Below are 20933 nucleotides of genomic sequence, written 5' to 3' on the forward strand. Positions count from 1 at the left end.
TTACCACCCAGTTGTGGAGAGGGGATGGGGTGAGAGGAAGGAGGAAGAGAGAAAAAGATACCGTTTTTGCAAGAGGAAAAGTGCTGTTGAAAGCAGCCAGCCCCAGTTCCTGGAGAAGCCAGTCCTGGAGCTCTGGAGGCCCAGACTCCCTCCCACAAAGGCCTGCCTCTGAAGCCACAGGGGGCCACACTTGGCTAAGACCCCAAGGCCCCGTCCTGACCCCAATAGGGTGACTGCCAGGAAGGGGCCTCTGAGTGCCTCCCCAACAAGCAGCACCCAGCTCGAAGCGCGGGCCACAGAGGAAACAAAAACTCAGTGATCAAAAACATGCACCTGGGGGGAACCAGATATGGTTTAGCACTCAGGTCCACTCTTTACCAGCCGTGTGAGCTGCAGACTCGCCTCCCAAACCTCAGGTCCCTCAGCCGCAAAATAGCGGTAGCATTGGCACTTTATAAATATCAGGCGGATTAACAGGAAGACATCTACAAAGTGCTTGCCACTTAGAACATGCTCAATAAATGATCAGAGGAAGGAGAAAATTAGCTCTTCCAGAACCTCCCTGGGGACAGGCCTCAGAGGACTCAGCCCTGTGTGCTCCCAGCCCACACCCTCCTCCCTCCTCCAGCCACCCAGCTCGATCCGTGCAAGTAAGGCTCCATGTCCCCAAGATGACACCTTGTATCTGAGGACTCTTTTACTGAACTGGCCCCGATGTGTTATGGGAAGAGGGCTAAAAGTGCGCTGTTGGGGCAGAAAGCCTATGACTTTGATCGTGGCCTTGTGGATCCCCATCAGAGGAGGCTGACAGGGCCCCAGGAGAAGAAACAACAGAGTCAGGAGTGAGGTCCTCCCTGCACACCACACAGACACCCTCCTCTGGCATGGGCAGGCCCTGGTCCTGAAGCCCCAGCTCTCAAATTATGACTGAGGGAGGCACCCGCCCCTGGGCAGGAGGAAAAGCCACCAGCCACAGGGGACACCCATGCTAGAGACCCTGGCCCCACGGCCTCCAGCCCAGATGTCCCGGCGTGGCAGGCAGGGCTGCCCCAGTAGGGTTACAATCCATCCTGACTTCAAATAAAGGCAGATGGCATCTTGCTGCCTCACTCCCAACCAGTCCCTGCCCCATCCGAGGTTCCCCTTGCTCCAAGAGTTCTGTCAGGGGGGTCCGTGCTTTGTCCTGGACAAAGGAGATAGGAGCTGATAGACTTTACCAGGACCTGCTTTGCTATATAATGAGATCGGGTGTGCAGACAGCTCAGGTCTTAGGGAAAGGGCCTGGGCTCCATGCTGGAAAGGCAGCCAGAGCTACAGTGGGGCTCACTCCCTTCTCATCCTTCACCCCCCTCCAGCCCCACTGCACAGCCTCAGAGAACGTTGGACAGAAAGGGAGGGGCTGGCAGAGGACCCCTGCTCAGCTTCTCACTGACCTGGAAGCATCTGCCCACATGTAATCTGGCATGAAGGTGATTTTAGGAGACAAAGAGGGTAACTATCCAGCACTGTAGTTCAAGGCTGCAAACGCCCTGGCCCGGCTCCAACGGGGGGTGCGGAGTATGGGACGCAGGAGCTGAGTCAAGGCCCATGGAGATGATGGGGAGAGAAGCAACTCTGTCTACATTCTCTGCTGGCTCTCTCTGCTTTCACATGAGATCTTCTAAGGGCTTTCCATTACATCTTTAACAAGTATCCTGTCCATATATCTCCCTTTTTTGCAGCAGGGGGGATGGGGTGGGGCTGAGTCATGTGGCTGGTGGGATTTTAGTTCCTTGATTAGGGATCAAACCCAGGCCCCTGGCAATGAAAGCACCGAGTCCTAACCACTGGATTGCCAGGACAGTCCCTATATTTTCTTAAAATATGGCAAATGGCTTTCAAGAACATGCTTTCCCTACTTCCCAGCTCAGATATACTCAGTTCAGTTCAGTTCAGTCGCTCAGTCGTGTCCAATTCTTTGCGACCCCATGAATCACAGTACGCCAGGCCTCCCTGTCCGTCACCAACTCCCGGAGTTCACTCAGATTCACGTCCATCGAGTCGGTGATGCCATCCAGCCATCTCATCCTCCGTCATCCCCTTTTCCTCCTGCCCCCAATCCCTCCCAGCAGATGCACTAGCATGTGACTTTAGCCCCACAGGCCTTTTTCAGCCTCAGTTTTCACATCTGTAAATGGGGGATAATAGCATCTACCAGATAGGACTGCAACAAAGGTTAAACAATACAGTGTATCTTACCACACACACACAAAAAAAATCAGGAAAAGCTAATATTAACATACTAAGTTGTTAATTTTTATTAATTATAATATTAATACTAATGTGGTTTGAAATATATTAAGTATGCACGTAGTAGTCACTAACATCATTGCTGACTAAATTTTAGATTCTAAAAGGTGTCTGAATAATCACACCCAGCTGGGGTCTGGGGTACAGAGGATTACCCCATAAGCATGAGTCAGGGGCTGAGCTTTTGAAGTCAAGTGGTATTTAGGGTCATGACCTTGGTGGGAGGAGGGAAACACAAGATGCTGAGCACAGGAAGGTCACAGGACTTGCTTAAGCTCCACAGAGGGAACCCCTGGAGGGACTCCGCTCTCTCACTGCTGAGGGCATGGGTTCAATCTCTGGCTGGGAAACTAAGATCCCATAAGCCACACAGTGCGGCCAAAAAAAATTTTATTTTTTAATTGAAGATAAAAATCACTTCACAGAGCAGGAATCCAAAAGACTGGAAGGATTCTACCACTCTGAAGAAGACAAGGTAAACCCGAGCTCATCCATTCCTAGCCAGGTGATAACCTCAGGCAAGCGACTCAAGGTGTCTCTGCCTCAAGGCGCTTGTCTGTAAAATGGAGTAATAACAGCACGGGGTTGGTGGAGAATTTCCTGGGACAATCCTCTTAAAACACTGAAAAGAAGGTCTGGAACACAGGGGCTGCTCCGTAATTACCTCTCGTTACTGTTACCACAATAATTAGAGATAATTATTACAAGTTCATGCCATTCAACACATGTCATCAAAGAACGTTAGAGCTGGGAGAAATGCTTGGCACATCAGAGCCAAACCCTCACTTCACAACTGGGACACACGGACCAGAGAGGGTGAGTGATTTTTCCTAAGCCACACAGCTGGGGTATGTTCACAACCTGGCCTCCTGACTCCCAGCCCCACACACTTTCTGCTCCGCCACGACAATGGGGATTTCGGGCGCAGGTGTGGCTGGGGTGCTGGGAGGGAACAGCAGAGCCAAGGGCAGACAGGTGAACTCAATCTGTGGCAAGTCATGGGAAACTGTCACTGTGAAGCAAAAATACCACCCAGAGAGACTCCAGTCAGCACTGGCAGAGAGTGTCTTGAGTAGATGGACCATTAGTAGAGCTGGCGTAGGGTGGGCTGCCTCTCTGGGGGTAGCATGATGGAGAGAGGAAAGGGGAGTCCCGAGGCAGGCAGCTGCTTGTCCAGAGATGGAAGAATATTCTGGATGGTGAGCAGACCAGAAACATGTCTTTGAGAAGAACTCTGGGAACTGGGGCTCCCTGACCAGAAAGACAGAAGAGTGGACTCAGGGGCTCATCCAAATATTTGAAAGACCCTCCTATGGACAAGCAAATAAACATGTTGGGTGCAGCCCTGGGCAGAACTAGGCAGGCAGGAATGGTAAGGAACATGTGTTCTACAGCAAGACTGATCTAGTTCTAATCCCACCTCTGACCCTGAGTAACCCTGGGCTGCTGCTGCTGCTAAGTCACCTCAGTCGTGTCCGACTCTGTGCGACCCCATAGACGGCAGCCCACTAGGCTCCTCCATCCCTGGGATTCTCCAGGCATGAAAACTGGAGTGGGTTGCTATTTCCTTCTCCAGTGTATGAAAAGTGAAAAGTGAAAGTGAAGTCACTGGGCAAATGACTTTAATTCTCCAACCCTCAACCTCCACATCTGTAAAATGGGTATAATAATAGAATACACTTGGAAGGGTGCTGCGGATCAGTGCGGCAACATGCAGCAAGTGCTAAGCACAATCACCCACACGTAAGGCTGGATAAATGGGAGCTACTGTTACTGGGATGAAGGACAGGAAGACTAGAATTCAATGTAATAAAAGATAGACCAAGTGCTGGGTGTGTTACCCAACAAAGGCATGTGCTTGGTGAAGGTGCTGAGCCAAGCACCCCCTCATGGCTGAGCTAAGTAGGTCCCTTATTAATACTGATTCTTCAAAAGTGCAAAGCAGCCCTTGAAAAGTTGGTTCAGAGATGTTTGAGGAGTTCAGCTGGACCAAGAATCACACGCTTCAATGTCTGAGCGGAGTTTCTCAAGCTCAAGACCGTTGATATTTCGCATGGGCTACTACTTTGTTTAGGGTTTAGGGCCTGTCCCGTACATCACGGGATGTAGAGCAGCATTCCTGGACCTTCCCACTACATGCATGTAACATCCCTCACCTCAATTTGCGATAACAAAAAAACACTCCCTGGCTGAGAATCTAGTCTAGAGGAAACAGACACATATGCCATCAATAATAATAATAACAGCAGCATCTAACATCTGTTGGGCACTCACTCTATGCTGGATCCCCTTCTGCAGGCTTTAGCCCTTTTAACTCAATCTTCACGACAACATGATGAGGCAGACGCTATTACTCTCCCCATTTCACAGATGGGGAGACTAAAGCACAAAGAGGTTTAATTAAAGCACAGTAAGGCAAGCGTAAGAAAGTGGGACTGGTGAGACCTCGCCTCCTCCATGTGTACGCAAGGATTTTTCTTGAAACAAAAGCCCTCTTGGGCTCTCCGGTGGGTTTCTACTCAGGAAAACAGCATGGGAACCAAGGACTGGTTGCAAGCTGGTAAGTGGTGATCAGAGCACGGCTTCAGGACCAGGGCAGGCGTGGAGGAGACAGGAGGCTTCTCTCCTTGGCTCCATAAGGGAGCATGGGTCCTCAGGTGGCAGACCTCGAGTGAAGATGAGCCAGAAATCTGGACTTGGAGATTTTTTAACGCTAGGACAATATAAAAGAAAGACATTCCACAGCCCCCTGAAAAGATACAGGCAGGCTAAATCTGAATGAAGACTGACAGGGTCCCTGGTTCCACTGTGGGAAAACATGAAACCTTTCTAAGTCTCCTAACAAAAGAGTTACCACACGGGAACGTGTGCGTTAACACACGCACTCAGCAGACAGCTGCGCCCAGCAGGGTCAACATTCCTCGCAGACCACTGCCAGCATCAGCCATCTGGGAATCTGGAATCAGAAGCTCAAGGTCCATCCTGTGAGAGGCCACAGGGGCTCTTCTCATTTGGGCTTGATCAGGGACCCACACCTGTCACCAGGGACAACAATGGATGTTCCCCACACATTCATGTACACACACTACCATGCTGTGTGAACTCAAACCAAGGTACCAATCTTCATTTCTCACATCTGCAAAAGGAACTTTCTGCTAATTCCCATTAAAGGGTAGGTACAGTGGCAAAGCCACAACACGTCACAGTGGGCAGGCTGATGCGGGGCACATCTCTGGTGGCAGGCACCTCGCCAAGGGAGGCTAAAATGGGCAAGACTCTGAGCCCAAAGCTGGGACTCAAGAAAGAGGAGGGCCGTGGGTATAAAAACATCCTTGCCAGCATTACTTAAGAGGAAAAAAATTAGAGATAGCCCCAAATTCTATTAATAAAATATTAGTTAAGTAAATTATGGTTCATCCACTTAATGGAACATTAGATGGCCAAAATGATGGGTTCTGAAACTATATATTACGGGAAAAGGCTGACATGTAATTAACAAAAGAGCAGGATCCAAAACTGTATGCACCACAGGCTTAAAACTATGTGCGATCACATGAATGAGAGAAAGTGATGGAAACAAAATCCCAGTGCCAGCAGAGCTCATGTTCCTGTAGCCGAACTGCCGACGCCTTTTCTTTTTCCTTGCCCATCCGTCTGCAAATGTGGTTGGCGGCCCCCATCTCCTCCCTGGCCTTCTGCCTGCCGGCACTCACTCCCCTCAGGCCAGGCCGTCCACTCCTGGCTGACCTGTCCACTGATCCTGCAGCAGGGTGAACAAGATACACCCCCTCCTCCCGCAGCCAATCGAGACTGGCTCAGCAAGTGGGAGACAGCAGTACCACCTCACTGGCCGCCAGGCCCCAGACTCACGTGCTGACCACATCTCTCCCAGGCATATCCTCCCGCTCCCCTGGGATCCCCAGTTCACTCCGGGGAGTTACTGTTCAGGCACAGGGATTAGGAAACCTGTGCTCTGCCCTGGTTCAGCCAGGAATGAGTGTGGCCTGGTATAAGTCACCCCAACCGTTTCTACCTATGTAACCTCAAAAGCATCCCTCAGACCCTGCAGGTTGGAGCCCGGCAGCTTGTCTCATCGTAACACGCAAGCGTAAAAACCACAACCAAGGAGAGCACGCCAGGCATCTTCTGTTCCCGTGTAATACGGCTGATCACAATGGATGGGCTCTGCTCCTTGTCAGAGAGGCCAATACAGTCAAGTCCATGGGGGCAGTTTCATCTCAGTGACTCAATGCATGATCAGCGTTTCGGCCTACCCCTCACAACAAGACACCTGTTATTATTTCACTGGGTAGTCCCTAAAAGCTTCATGCCAGAATATCCCTGGAAGGACACACAAGGGCCTGGCCCAGCAGCTGCCTCCAGGGAAGGGAGGCAGGAGGCTCCTGACAGGGGAGGGCGTGGCGTTTGCTTTTCACAGAATACTCTTTTGTTTCTTCTGAATTTTATACCATGTGCAGTCATCTGTCTGTTTTTTTATAACTATGCAAATATACGAAAAGCCTGCCTGGAAGTGTGTACATTTATCTGGTAAATCAGACCTCTGGGATGGGACAGAAGGAACTTCCGGTTTCTCTAGGAGGACTAGGAATGGCAGTGGAGTGGGGTCAGTGTTCCTGAATGATCAGAGAGAAAACACACACTTCCAAATAAAAAAAGAATTGATAAAGGAAAAATTGTCCCACCTATTTACAAGAATTAGTAAGAATAAAATATAGAGAAAGGGTTGTGAAAAACTCTAATGTGCCTTATCAGTGTAAAATATTATAGGGAAAGTCATAATTAGGGACCAGGACATGAAGATAAAGCAGCAATCATACCCACATGTCCACCTCAACAGTCAGACAGCAAACTGTCAGGAAATTAAGAGGAAAAACCCCTGGCCCAGCAGCCCAGAAAAGCCCAAACAAGCTTCTAAACCTCTTGAAGGTGGTGCAGAACTTCCCATACAAGCTGACTTCTCATCGAATGGTTTTCTCCTCCCTGGAGGTGGGCACCAGGACCCTGGTCCAGGCTCTAGGGCTCATCACCTGAGATATCAGTTCAGCAGCCTCCCAACCTGCTGCACCCCTCTGGGCGGGGGCCTTGCCAGGGCTGCCTGGCAGAGCCCTCCTCCTCTGCCACTCCTGGCCGCCACGTTCAAGCACCAGGCCAGGGCACCTTGAGAACTCAGGGCGGAGGTCTCTGCAGCATCTGCTGGCCCTGGGGGAGGTCACTAGGGACCAGCCAGGGAGTTCTCACTCCCTCTGACCCCCACACACGGCCAGTCTGGCCAGGGCATGGGCACTGGGTGGGCTGTCCGAGCAAAGTCCTGCCAGCGGTGATCTCAATGCCCAGGGTTCTGGTAACGTAAACAGGAGTATCTGGTTAACTTATCAAGGGCTGGCCTCCAGCCTTTCAAAGCAAGCTGTCAGCTGCTTCACTCACAGATGAAAAGCAGAGTCCCCAAGAACATCTCCACCCAGCTCTGTTTGCTCTCCACCCACCTGGGAGTGGTGCTGAACCGTGGGGTGGTTTCCTCTGCTCTGAGAGAGCACCTCCCCACCCGCTTTCCCCCCAAGTCAGGTGAATGCTGGGGAACCGGAAATTCAGAGGCAGGTGGCTGGAGGTTCTCAACGGAGCTCAGCTCTGTAACTGGACTGAGCTGGGTCTCCACCTACACCTTTCATTAGCTGTGTCTCTCTGGACAAAATTCTCAATCCCAGCCTCAAGATGCCCATCTGTAAGATGGGGCTAACAAGACCTATGACAGCCTAGCATGGCGTGAAAAAGGACCACATTAGATCTCCTGTACTTAAAGACAGTCTGGTGCTCTGTTCACAGCAGACGCTTTAAGAAATGTTAAACCAGCCGGCCTTTGTCCCTCAGTGGCTGTGTGGCTTTAATGAACCGGGCGTGGCCTCAGTTGCTTTGTCTGACAAATGGGGATACAGAACATCACGATGTGCAGGGCTGTTGACAGGTGAGGGCCATGGAGGCGGAACACCCAGGCGTGAGGACAGGACAGGAGCCCCTTCAGTGTCTGCTCCCTGCCGCTCTCGCTTCCCATTCCCTTTCTATTTGATCCAAGTTAATCATTCACAGAGCTCTACAAGTTAGGAAGAAAGAGGTCTGTAATCTCTCTCCTGCTAATGAGGAAACCCCAAGACCAGTCTCGGGCCAGGGTGAGGAGAACAGGAGGCGGAGGAGCAGGGGCCCGTGTTTCTGGCTTATGTCCACCTGCAGCCCATTCAGGGAGACATCACCAGAAGACTGGAGGGTGGCCGAGGCCACGGCACAGGGGGCCAAATGGCTCATCCTAGAAGGTGATGTGACCTAATAACCGTGTCCTGGTTGGAGAGAGGAGAGCTCCCAGCCCCTTTCCTGCCAAGGCCCCTGAAGACAGCCCAGGGCCTTCCTTCAGGTGCTGGCTGAACCTGGGGCTGCTGAGAGATTTCAGGGCCATTTTCAGTCAGGTGGTGTGTGATCCCAGTGAAGCAACAAGGGCTTCCCTTCCAGCTCCAGGCCAACGAGTGTCAGCAGCCCCCACCATCCACAGCTGGCCTCTCCCAGGAAGAAAGAGCCTCAGCAACGGTCCAGCCATCAGCAGGCTCTGTCACTACGGGCTCTGAGATCCTGCACTCGCGGAGCCTCAGTCTCCACATTAGTAAGACAAAGACCAAAAAAAAAAAGTTCATTCCGTGCAGCTGTTCTAAAAGAGGGTCGTGTGAGCTAACACAGAAGGCTTAGCCCAGTGTCTGACGCAGACTAAGTGCTCTCTGTATCTACAAGAGGCAGACCTAGAGTAGTGGTAGCTTCGGGCTGGGGTCAGTGACAGCTAAGGGGGGTGGCTTTCTTTTGGAGGTGATGAAAATGAGACTGCAGTAATGGTTGCACATATCTGAATATGCTAAAAAAAATTACATTGTACATTTTAAATGGGTGAATTGTATGGTATGTGAATTATATATATCAATAAAACTTTTTTTTTTTAATGAAAATATTCCAAGACCCCATTAAGTCTTTTAAAAACCCATTTGGCCCACTGGCAAGGAACCAGTCTCAAAGGCAGGCCCCAGACCCCCGCCCTCTCTAGGCACTGAAGTAACTGAGACCAAGATTCCAAGGGGGGAGGCCTGGGCTTATCTTGGGCCCATGTGTAGCACTTGGGCCAGGCCTGAGCTGTGGGCTTTAGCCCCCACTGGTCTTGTTGTTGCTTCCCCAGAGAGTGGTGACTCCAAAGAGCAGGTCACACTCCAGGACACCCGCTTAGCCATGAAAGGCCTGTTGGCTCTTCCTGGGCACACTTCACACCAGTTGGGGAGCCCAAGCCGAGAACAGCCTGCTCCCCACTGCCAAGCCGAGGGTGGGCCTGCCTGTGACACCTCCCCCATGTCTGGACTCTGAGTCTGGCCCTTGTGGATCTGACAGCACACAGGCCACGTGGGCTGCAACTCACAGGAATGGCCTGCACATTCCTTCCCCAAAGAAGGAAAAGCCATTCACATGTGAGGTCATTTGGTTTTCCTGGCACGAGGCTGAGAGCCACGGGCCACTCAGTTCCATAGAGAACTTCCCCACATGACAAGGCTCAAGCCCTGCCTGGTATTCATAAAATATGGGAATCTGTGGTCGGGCCACCTCAAGCATCTAACCTGACTCCTCTGTGTGGTTGAGCTGTGTCTCAACTGTACAGCCTGAAGCCTTGATGGTTGCATCCATGAAATGGGAATAATCAATCCTAGGGTTGTGAAAAGAATTAAAGGGCACAGTACTGGACTGATGGTGGGGGCTCAAAAAGTAAAGTACAGTACAGTTAGCGACCCCTCTCTCACCAGGGTCATTTCTAATGAGTGTGCTAGCTTTGCTGACTGGGAACAAAGATTCTGCCCGGGCTCCAAGCCCCTCAAGGGGGAGCCTCTGGAGAGGCCAAACCACTTATTACAAATTTGCAGAAAAGAAAGAGACACTGCTTGGATCAAGAAGTTTCCCAAGTCTCTTCTCTGTGTCCCTGAATAACCCGCTGGACTGGAGCTTCTGTTCTGGCCTGTCCCACAGTCCACCCCTGGGACCCCTGCCCTCTCAAGGCATCTCCTTTAGCACAGGGTCAGGAACTATCACCTCCAGAAGCTTGGAGCTGGAGGCAGTGGGGACATCAGCCCTGACCAATGCTTTCAGGGACTGGGAAGGGGTTCCTAGAGACCCCAGACCTAATAGAGATAGCCACTGCACCTCTTCTCAGTTCAGTTCAGTTCAGTCGCTCAGTCGTGTCCAACTCTTTGCAACCCCATGAACTGCAGCACACTGGGCCTCCCTGTCCATCACCAACTCCCAGAGTTCACTCAAACTCACGTCCATCGAGTCAGTGATGCCATCCAGCACCTCTCTGGTGAGCAGGAAACCCCTGAAGAGAGGCCAAGGCCCAAAGTCTGAGCCTTGGCCCAACGACACAAGAGCAGGGCAACAAACAAATAAATGGAAAAACGTGGAGCAGAGTAGCTCCACGCAGTGGTTCTCAAACTTGAACATGCATTAGAATCACCTGGAGGGCTCGCTAGACCAGATTTATGGATCCCTCCAGACTTCTGCTTCTATAGTTAACTGCATTTCCCACAACAATCCACCTGGTGCTGATGCTGCTGGCCTGGAGACCACACTAGGGACCACGGGCTTCATGCTTAAGAGAATGCATTTGGGGGCAGAAGACTTGGATTTGATCTGGTTCTGCCATTTACTAACACTGAGACCTGAGCAAATCCTTGCCCTTTTTGAGCCTCAGTCTTTCTCCCTAGGCTGTTGAGGGGTTTCCATGAGCTAACATTTGCAAACTCACTCAGTCGTGTCCGTCTCTTTGCGACCCTATAGACTATTGCCCACCAGGCTCCTCTGTCCACAGGATTCTCCAGGCAAGAATACTGGAGTGAGCTGCCATGCCCTCCCTCCAGGGGATCTTCCCAACCCAGGGACTGAACCCGTATCTCTTGTGCCTCCTACACTGGCAGGCAGGTTCTTTACCACTGTGCACTTGGGAAGCCCTTGCAAAAAGCCTAGCACGTGACAAGTTGTTAATAATATCTAGAGTTCCCTATTTAAATACAAGAAATAAAATACAGATGCTCACAGAAACGAGTGAGATAATAGAAAATGCTCAGGATCCATGGAACTGCCTGTGTGTTCTAGATGGTCACCTGGACCATCCAGGGGTTACAGAGGTTGCCCGGGTGCCTGGTGCGTGCCTGAGTCTGGGCCAGCATGCACCAGCCAGCCCTGTGCCCCAGTAATCCCTGGCCCCGGGCTCCTTGACCCAGTCAAGAACATATGATCAGTAAGACGACCTCAGCCCAGAACCCACACCAATGCTATGATGCTGCCCACACCTCCCTCCCAAGGGACCGCCACATGCCCTCACACCGAATCCAAGTAGAAACACAGCCTCCCAAGAGAAAGTTCAAAGCTCCAGGGAACCCAGAGCCTTCAGGGAACCAGAGATGCCCTAAGCAGAAAGCAGGTGGCAGGGGGCACAAGCTGAGAACCCAGCAGCTGCTCAAGCATTGCAAGCCACAAGGAACCACGCCAGTGATGTGCACTCTGGGTAGGGGTGGGGAGGATGAAGCATGAACAGACTGTCTATAAACTGCCACTCCCTGGGGAGTCGGAGCTTTCTGCAATCACTCCATACCGAAGAGGAAGTTTCTGGTTCCAGGAACACTGAATGGAGGAAGGGAACAGAAGGCTTGGCACTTTAAGAATTCCTCCTCAGTTGCATATAAAACAATAATTCGCCCTTTACCCCCAAGAGACTGGCAAACAATTACAGAGGTGATTATCCCAAATACCACTGCGGTTGAGGAATCTGGGAGCCCTCGTGCCTGGCTGGAAGGGTGGGCTGTGCAGCCATGCTGGAGAGCAAGCCATTGCTACATTATGCGGTGCAGCATGCACCTGCCCAACAATCCACCCCAGAAATCTCTCATAGAAATTCTCACGCAGTGAACGCTGGGGTCCTTGGGAGAACAGGTGTCATTCTGTCATCTGTATTGGAAGGGGAGGGGTGGGGGACCAATGGCATGACCGTCGCGGGGAGATTTTAGGGTAAAACATGATATGTTTTATGCAGTGGCCTTGCATGGATGGACCTGCAAGTGGGCCATGAGTCGGGGGAGCCTAATGAAGTCAACCTCTTCATCCAATGTCCAGGAAAATAAAATTTCTTCCCCCAAAATACAGACACAGCACATTATAAAGCAGTGCGCACGTGCATGCATGCAAAGTCACTTCAGTCGTGTCCGACTCCTTGCGACCCCATGGACTGTAGCCCACCAGGCTCCTCTGTCCACGGGATCCTCCAGGCAAGAATTACTGGAGAGGGTTGCCATGCCCTCCTCCAGGGGATCTTCCGGACCCAGGGATCAAATTTGCATCTCTTATGTCTCTTGCACTGGCAAGAGAGCTCTTTACCACTAGTACCACCTGGGAAGACCCTCCATAAAGCAGCACAGAAACCCTCAAACCCCCTTATTAAGAAATCATGGGCAACTTTGGGGCTGTGAAAAACACCACCCAGGCCCAGGCGGACGTAGCCCAAAGCCATCTCCACCCTCCCAGTCTCCACCAAGACCCAGCTGTGACCCAGCGCGTGGGCAGCCCAGCACAGCAGGCTTGCTGGCCAGGTGGCTGGCCAACACCTCAGCGGGGCCAGCCCGGCTCAAGGGACAGGGCGGCAGGGGGATCAGGAACGGGGAGGGGAGACTGAGGAACTGAAATGTCTGTGGAAACTTCCACATCTCTGGAAGGGTGGAAAGAGCAGCTGTAGGCAGATCTGGCCAGGCCTTCTCAACCGACTGCTGGGAGGAGGCGGGACCAGGGCTACCGTCTGTGGGTGAGTGTGTGCACAGCCTCCAGGGAGCTGGGAGATCCACACCCACTGTGTCTCCCCGCTTCGGACTTCAGCTCAGAAAGTGTGCAGGGCGTGAGAGAGGCAGCCTCCCCCAAACCTTGTTCCAGAGGAAAGGACAGCGTTGAGCCCTCAAATTCAAGGAGGGGATAATGGAGGCAAAGTGGACATCTGGGAGCCCCTCGAGGAGGGGAGGAGAGAGGGGATAAGGCCTCAGAGTTGCTCAAAGATGCAGACTATTATTACCACTCAGTGAGGCACGCGCTATCTCAGCAAACCTACTCAACAACCCTGCGCTAGGGGAGCAAAGCGAGGGTCAGCGGCATTCAACAGCCCTCCCTGTCACACAGCTAGTGAGAGGCAGAGCTGAGATCTGAACTGGGCTCCGTAGGATGCCAGTGCCTGAGCCTTTTCCATTCTGCGGGGGACTGAGGCCCTTCCAGGTTCTCCGCTCAGGCTGGAGAACAATGAGGCCTCGGCCAGCACCAGACTCAGGTCTGCCGAGAACCGCAGGAGCATGTACACGGCTGCCCCCAGGCAGTCCCTGGGCCCGTCCCAGGGAGGGCAGCCCAGGACACTGGATGAGAATCACGCCAGCGCTCACATCCAGCCACGAGAGAAGGTCCTGGATCTCGTGGCTCCCTAGAGAGGCAGAATGGGCCGGGCAGCTCTTTCTCCTAGGTCTCAGTTTTGAGGAGGTGGGAAAAGGGTTTGAACTCTTGTCTCTTTTGGCTTCCTGAACACAAAGCCCATTGAGAAAGGCCATGAATAATTATAGGGGCAGCCAAGTCAGGGGATGTGTATGCCAGGGTGTGGGCAACCGGCTTGTTTAGGCTTGGATTGGCCCAATGTCAGCAGCCTCCCTCAAGGCAGGCCCTTGCAGATGCTCCTGAACTGTCCAGGCCCCAGGCTCCCTCTGCCAGTCAGCTGGAGCCAGGTTCATTCACTCATCCACCCACTCACTCACTCACTCAATACATTCTCACTGAGCATGATCGGGGTCCCACGATGGACGAAGTAAAGACATAGTCCCTAAATCAAGACGACTCTGGTCTAAGAAGGATGACAAATGTTAATCAAAGACTCACATAAATGAATAGATATTTGCAAACCGAGCTTCCATGCATAGAGAAAAAGTTATGGAAGATATGAGGCTAAAATGAGCCCCTAAGACCAGGGGCTCCCCAGTGGCTCAGCAGTAAAGAATCCACCTGCAATGCAGGAGACAGGGGTTCAATCCCTGGATCGGGAAGATCTCCTGGAGGAGGAAATGGCAACCCACTCCAGTATTCTGGCCTGGGAAATGCCATGGACAGGGGAGCCTGGTAGGCTACAGTCCATGGGGTCTCAAGAGTCAGACAAGACTGAGCAACTAAACAACAACAACCTGGTCCAGCGTGTATGTGCGTGTGTGTGTGTCTATTTGTCTGTGTGTGTGTGTATTTGTGTGTGTGTGTGTATTTGTCTGTGTGGGTGTGTGTCTGTCTGTGTGTGTGTCTATTTGTCTGTGTGTGTGTGTCTATTTGTCTGTGTGTCTCTGACCACTGCTCTGAGGAAGTAAGTGCATTTTTAGAGCTGAGGAATTTTAATTAGGTGAAGAGACTGCAAATGTGGAGGGGGACCATAAAGTTTATCAGCAAAACCAGGGCACTTGAAAACAAAGGGAGGGGCTGTTAATAATTACATCCGGACAACAGGTGCAAACCAAGATGCACGGCACCCAGTGCACGTGTGGGGTCAGGGGTGGCCAGGACGGTGGTATCACCCAAGCAGGGGAAAGAAAATATCAGAGGCCCCGGGGGAAGGGACGAAGGCTGCTGAAGCCACTGGGAAATGGACACTCGGGCTGATGCAGGAAGAGAGGGGCAGGGAGCTAGGAGCCGGCAGACCGCAGGAGCATGGAGCTCCCCGGGACACTGGATGGTGTCTCCTGAGAACAAGGGAGAGGTTTTATTTGATTTCAGCTGAGGGTTGAACGGTAGGGTAAGGTGGGTGTGCAGGAATCAGGTGCTAGTTTACACATACTTACACTTACGTTTTAGAAAGAGACACCTAATCACAGTGTGAAGAACAGATCAGAGGAGGACCAGAATGGCAGGAGAGACCAGTCAGGAGACCGTGGCAAGAGAGGTCCCAGCAAGAGGCAAAGGTGACTTAGACCAAGGTGGTGGTGGCAGGGACAGAGAAGTGGGTGGGTGTGAGAGATACTCAGGGAGAGAGGGAGGGAGGGAGGGAGGGAGGGCTCAGAGGTCACACCAGGGTTTTGGATCCAACCCAACAGAGGAAGGCAGAATGGGAGAAGGTGCCAGACATCCACAGCACTCACCACGGTTACAGAAGGCCCACCGTCCGCAGCCTGACAATCTAACCTGAAGTCAGCACAGAGGACTTCAGAGAGCAGGCTGCCCTCCGCAGCCCACCGCCCCACGGCCCCAAGTGCTCTGCCAGCCCTCAATACTGACACCCTATGAGGCTGGTGCTGTCATTCATCCCATTCTACAGAGGAGAAAACTGAGACAGAGATGCTCAAAAGGTCACATCGAACAGCCAGTCGGAGGAGTGCAGAGCTCATGCTTCTAACCCAGGCTTGCTCAGCGTGGCCCTCCTCCCTCCTGCTCCTCCCGCGGGGCCAGCAGCAGGTCACATGCACCAGCCCAGGCAGGGCTCCTCCTCTCTCACTGCCCACAGCCCACCTCACTGCAGCCCAATCGGATCACCCTTAGCGGTGGGTCCAGGCAGAGGTAGCTCCTGAACCACCCCCCCTCCCCGTCCAGGTAGAGGTAACCCTCCTGTGCAGTCAGCATGGCCCATCTCACCCTGGAACACCTTAAAAGAGCAATTCCAATGCCTCCCGCCACCCCCTCTTCCCCAAACCTCTCCACCAACACAAGGAGAAAAATCAATCCGAAATCATCATTAGGAGCCTCTCGGGGGAAACTGGAAGGGGACCTGATACACAGAGGACCCAAATCAGTTTCTCTTTCATGGACACCAGGCCAACCTCGGGAATAAGGACGAAGGGAGGCCGTGGGCCCCCGCATCTGCCATGGCCAGCTGCCCTTGGCCAAGTCCATTCTCCTCTCCCGCACACTCTGACTTCTCCATCTGAGCAGGGGAGCCAGCCCTGCCTGTGCTTCTAGAAGGCTTTCCAGACCTAATCATAAAAAGGGGGAGAGGGAGAGAAGTAGCCCTACCTGCCCAGGACTCTGCCAATGGCCCTGGGAAGGTCCCACTTTGGGCCAAGTAAAGACACAGCCCCTAATCAAGGAGAATTTGGTCTAAGAAGGATGACAAATGTTAATCAAAGACTCATGTAAATAAATATATATTTGCAAACTGAACTTCAGTGCCTACACAAAAATTTATGGAAGATAAGAGGCTAAAATGGGCCCCTAAATCCAGGGACCCCCCTGGTGGCTCAGCAGTAAAGAATGCAGGAGACACAGGTTTGATCCCTAGGCCCAGAAGAGCTCCTGGAGAAGGAAATGGCAACCCACTCCAGTATTCTGGCAGGAAAATGCCATGGGACAGGGGAGCCTGGCGGGCTACAGTCCATGGGGTCGCAAGAGTCAGACACGACTGAGCAACTGAACAACTTGATCCAGGGTGTGTGTGTGTGTCTCTTATTTAGGCCCTGCCCACCTGGCCCCAGCCACCCCCAAACTCCTCACACCTGCTGACTCCCAGCGGCCCTGGGACAAAGCTCACCTGGGCCGGTGTTTTCAGAAGGCACACCTGGGGAAGTGCCCTAGTGTGCCTGCCACCTGTTCCCATGCTGGCCTCTGCAGGCTTCCCGCAAGGAGGTCAGAAGGGCGTCATGGGTCTCCCTCTGCCACCACTGCGGCCTTGCTACTCACCTCCTTCCAGTTCCCCCATTTTTCTCCATCCCCCACCTTTTCCATGCTTTACTGGAATGTTTGCAGGCACAATGGACACACAGCACCGGGAGATCTGAGTTCTGATTCTGGTTCCACTACCAGGGAACCAGCCATCTGTTCAGACCACCACCACCTCTGACCCTTCCACTCCACCCACCATCTCACCTGTAAAGCCCCCCTCACCTTACATGGGGCCATACTGCCTCAGACCTGCCCCAGAGGGCTCTTGTGAAGAACAAGGGATACAGCCCTTGGGAAAGCAATCTGAGGGAGGTGAGGTTTCCCAAGTTGGCCGAATCATACAATATGATGAAAATACAGACCCCACCCCAACAACTGCCATTCTGGATCAGGAATTCTGGGGTAAGAATCGGTGTTTTAACAAGTAACAAGTACTCGAGGTAAATCCTAGAATCAGACATGTTGGGGCAACTCTGGGCTCTGAAAACACACTGGGAGTCTTTATCACCTTGCCTTCTGGGCAGAGAAGGGAAAGAAGAGTTTGTGTAAGTGCTCCTTGGCTCCAGGCACACTTACAAAATAACATCCCTGCTTAGGGAGCCCACTAGCTGCAGGATGCCATCATCTCGTTTAGTCCTGGCAGTGATCCTGCAAGAGGGATCACCTTCTTTCTACAGATGAGGAAACCGAGGCTCAGAAGGAGGACCTGTTGGAGGTTATGGCTAGTAAAACAGCAAAGCTTCCCTCCAGCCCAGAACTAGCAGCTCCAAAGGCTGTTCTCAGTACCCAGAAATCTCTGCAGGATGGACTCTCCTGCAGGGAGGGGCAGAAAGGAGCCAGCAGCCCCAAGCTGGACTCGCTCTCCTGTTCCCTCCCCAGAGCCTGGACATGACCTGTGCACAAGTGGTCCCAAGCATCCTATCCTGCAGGAGAAAGGTGCACTCTACTGCATGGAGACAGAGGCTTCTGCCTCCTATGCCCACATGTGAGGGAGACAGGATCCTAGAGCCTGCAACCTACAAAGGTAGGTGGCTTCAGTCATGTCCAACTCTTTGTGGCCCCATGGAACAGAGCCTGCCAGGCTCCTGTGTCCATGGGATTCTCCAGGTAAGAATACTGGAGTGGACTGCCATGCCCTCCTCCAGGGGATCTTCCCGACCCAGGGATCCAACCTGCATCTCTTACAATGCCTGCATTGGCAGGTGGGTTCTTTACCACTAGCGCCACCCTGGAAGTCCACAAAGGTAGATAGGACCCATGTTAGAAACAGTCGGGACAGGGGCCAGTCAGCCTAGGGCAGGGGCACTTCTGAGCCAGACCTCCTGGTGCTGGAGAGAACGGCTCCCAGAAGGTCTAACAGGATAGGGTGCCATGATCAGAAAACGTAACATCTGGAATGAAGCCCAAGGTACCCTGGATGACTCCTTTCCCCCAACACACAATCACCACTCAGCAAGCAGCAACCAGCTGCATGGTGAGCTTCACACAACTCTGGACTCCCTGGAGAGGAAGTAATTTCCTCCTGCAGAGGAAACTGCCGCCACCCAGCCAGACGGCATCACACAGCTTCTTGCTCCTCTCCCAGCCTCTCCAGGGACCAGACAACTGAGAAGCAAAGGAAAGCATCATGGCCCTCCTAAAACCTCGCCTTCCCCCAGGCTCCTCACCCAGACCCAGCAGCGGGGGACTTTTCCCCCACTTAGAGGGCACAATAATGACACGACATTTAGTGACACTCACTAAGCACTTTGTCCTGATCATCACATTCACTCTTTACAACAAGTTTTAAGAGGGAGATTTTGATCCCTGTTTTAGAGATAGAAAAATTGAGACTCTGGAAGATAAATTAACCCAGCTTGCAAAAAGCAGCCCCCAAACCCCAAACCAGGCATTTCTCAACCAGATCCCAAACTCTTTTTACTTTCTCTTTCCTCTCACTGAATATCTCTAAGTACAGGGTCCTAGACCAGTGACTGCCACAACAACAGAGACAGCCCAGCTCCGGGAGCCGTGGCCAAGCCGATAGGTAACTACACGCCCCACCAGTGACACACGGACTGAGCATCAGAAAATGATAACGCAGATCCTGGCCAGGGCCCAGTACACGGCACGTGGTGGAGGCCCACTCCAGACAGCAAGCAGAACCCAGTTCACTCTGCAGGGTGAGCATGTCTGGGGGCCCGACTCGACACAGTGGTGGACCGCGAGTAGAGCAGCAAGCCACAGGGGAGAGCTCGCTCTGTTAGCAAGAAATAGACCTTTTCTCCACAGGAATTTAGGAAGTGTGCCATTAGTCTCTGGAACTCCCTGGAAGACAAGGAATCACACAGTAACCTCCTAGGAGAGAAACAGCCTGGGGCAGGAAGAACTGGGGGGGGGGGGCGGGGAAAGCCAGTGGGGAAAATGGAGCCAGTTGGGGTCCCTGTTCCACTCCAGGGTGCCCAGCAGACTGCACCCCGCTTCACCAGATTTACAGAGAAGAGGGATGGGGATCTGGCCACCAAAGGCCCTCCTCGATCAGGAGATCCGGAGCTTAGCACTAGCAGCTCCAGGTCTCCCCAGAGCTGTGCTGTGGCCAGCCTTAGACACGGAACACCAAGGAGACCCAGCTGGCCTGCCCACCCACCTCGGCTGCCACTACCACAGCAGGCCCAGCCAGCCAGGGACCCGGCCCTGGGGGAAGAGCAAGGGGATGCGGGATAGGGCCCAGGGCGCTGTGCTGAACTAACACCCCTGCCATAGAGGCTCAAAGTGCCTGAGAGCTGCAAACAGTTAACTGTCAATACATAAAATATTGCAATTCCATTTCTGGGTATAGACAGAAAAGAACTGAAAGCAAGGACCTGAACAGGTATTTGCACACCCACGTTCCTAGCAGCATTATTCACAACAGTCAAAAGGTGGAATGACCCAAATATCCATCAACAAATGCACAGGTAAACAAAATGTGGCGTGCACATGCGATGGAGTATCAGCCAGCCTTTAAGAGGAAGGAAATGCTGATACACCACAGCGGGGATGGACATTAAGGACACTATGCGGAGTGAAAAAAGCCAGACATGAAAGGACAAATGCTGCTGGATTCCACTTTAACGAGGTTCCTAAGGCAGGCAAGTTCACAGAGAAGAACGAATGGTGGTGGCCAGGGGCCGGGGGAGGACGTGAGGGGAGCTGCTGTTCCATGGGTGCAGAGTTTCAGGTTTATGAGACGGTGGGGATGGCAGCACGACATTGCAAATGTACCTGTTGCCGCTGAAATGCCCACTTTAAAAATGGTCCAAATGGTAAATTTAAGTTACGCATATTTACAATTAAGTAAATATATATATACACATATATATAAATTAAATATGAAATACTGTGTGTGGCATACAAAAATAACCATGTTACCTGTGGGGAATTGTTTATTGTTTTGTTTTGTTTTTACCATGAGCATGTCATACTTCCATAATAAAACCAACAAAGACATTTAGACTTATAAGGCAAATAGATTTCAAATTGCAACCCACGATGGGATTGAAGAACTCCCGGTTCTTAGAACGGCACAAAGATGTCGCCTGACTCCTGCTCTGGCTACCACCACCAGCCTGGCCTGCAGAGGACCATGAGAAATACCCCTCCAAAAGCAGTAAGTCAGGCTGTGGGTGCTGGCCAGGTGTACCGCATGTGTTCCCTGGCCCTCCTCTGCCCCCATGAAATCAGCAGGAGGAAACACCCACCCCGCAAGCCAGAGGTGATGGAAGGGTAGGAGGGCCCCTCCCGGGGCTCTGGCCCGAGGATGACAAGGGAATGACTTGGCCCATCTCTGCATGCCCTAACCTCTCCCGAGATGGCACTGGTGAAACCACCCCACCATCCTCCTCCACAGTGGGGAGGAAGCTAGACTGAAGAGGGAGGCAGAGGACATGGCTCAT

At 52.4% G+C, this 20933-nt stretch overlaps 1 protein-coding gene across 5 annotated transcripts in view; it reads right to left on the minus strand.

The window, feature by feature from the left end:
- The window catches only part of ACTN1 (actinin alpha 1), a 95435-nt gene that overhangs the window by 45101 nt on the left and 29401 nt on the right, over window positions 1-20933 (minus strand). The gene's annotated exons all lie outside the window — the stretch shown is intronic.

Source organism: Ovis aries, chromosome 7, assembly GCF_016772045.2.
Source record: "Ovis aries strain OAR_USU_Benz2616 breed Rambouillet chromosome 7, ARS-UI_Ramb_v3.0, whole genome shotgun sequence".
Lineage (NCBI taxonomy): Eukaryota > Metazoa > Chordata > Mammalia > Artiodactyla > Bovidae > Ovis > Ovis aries.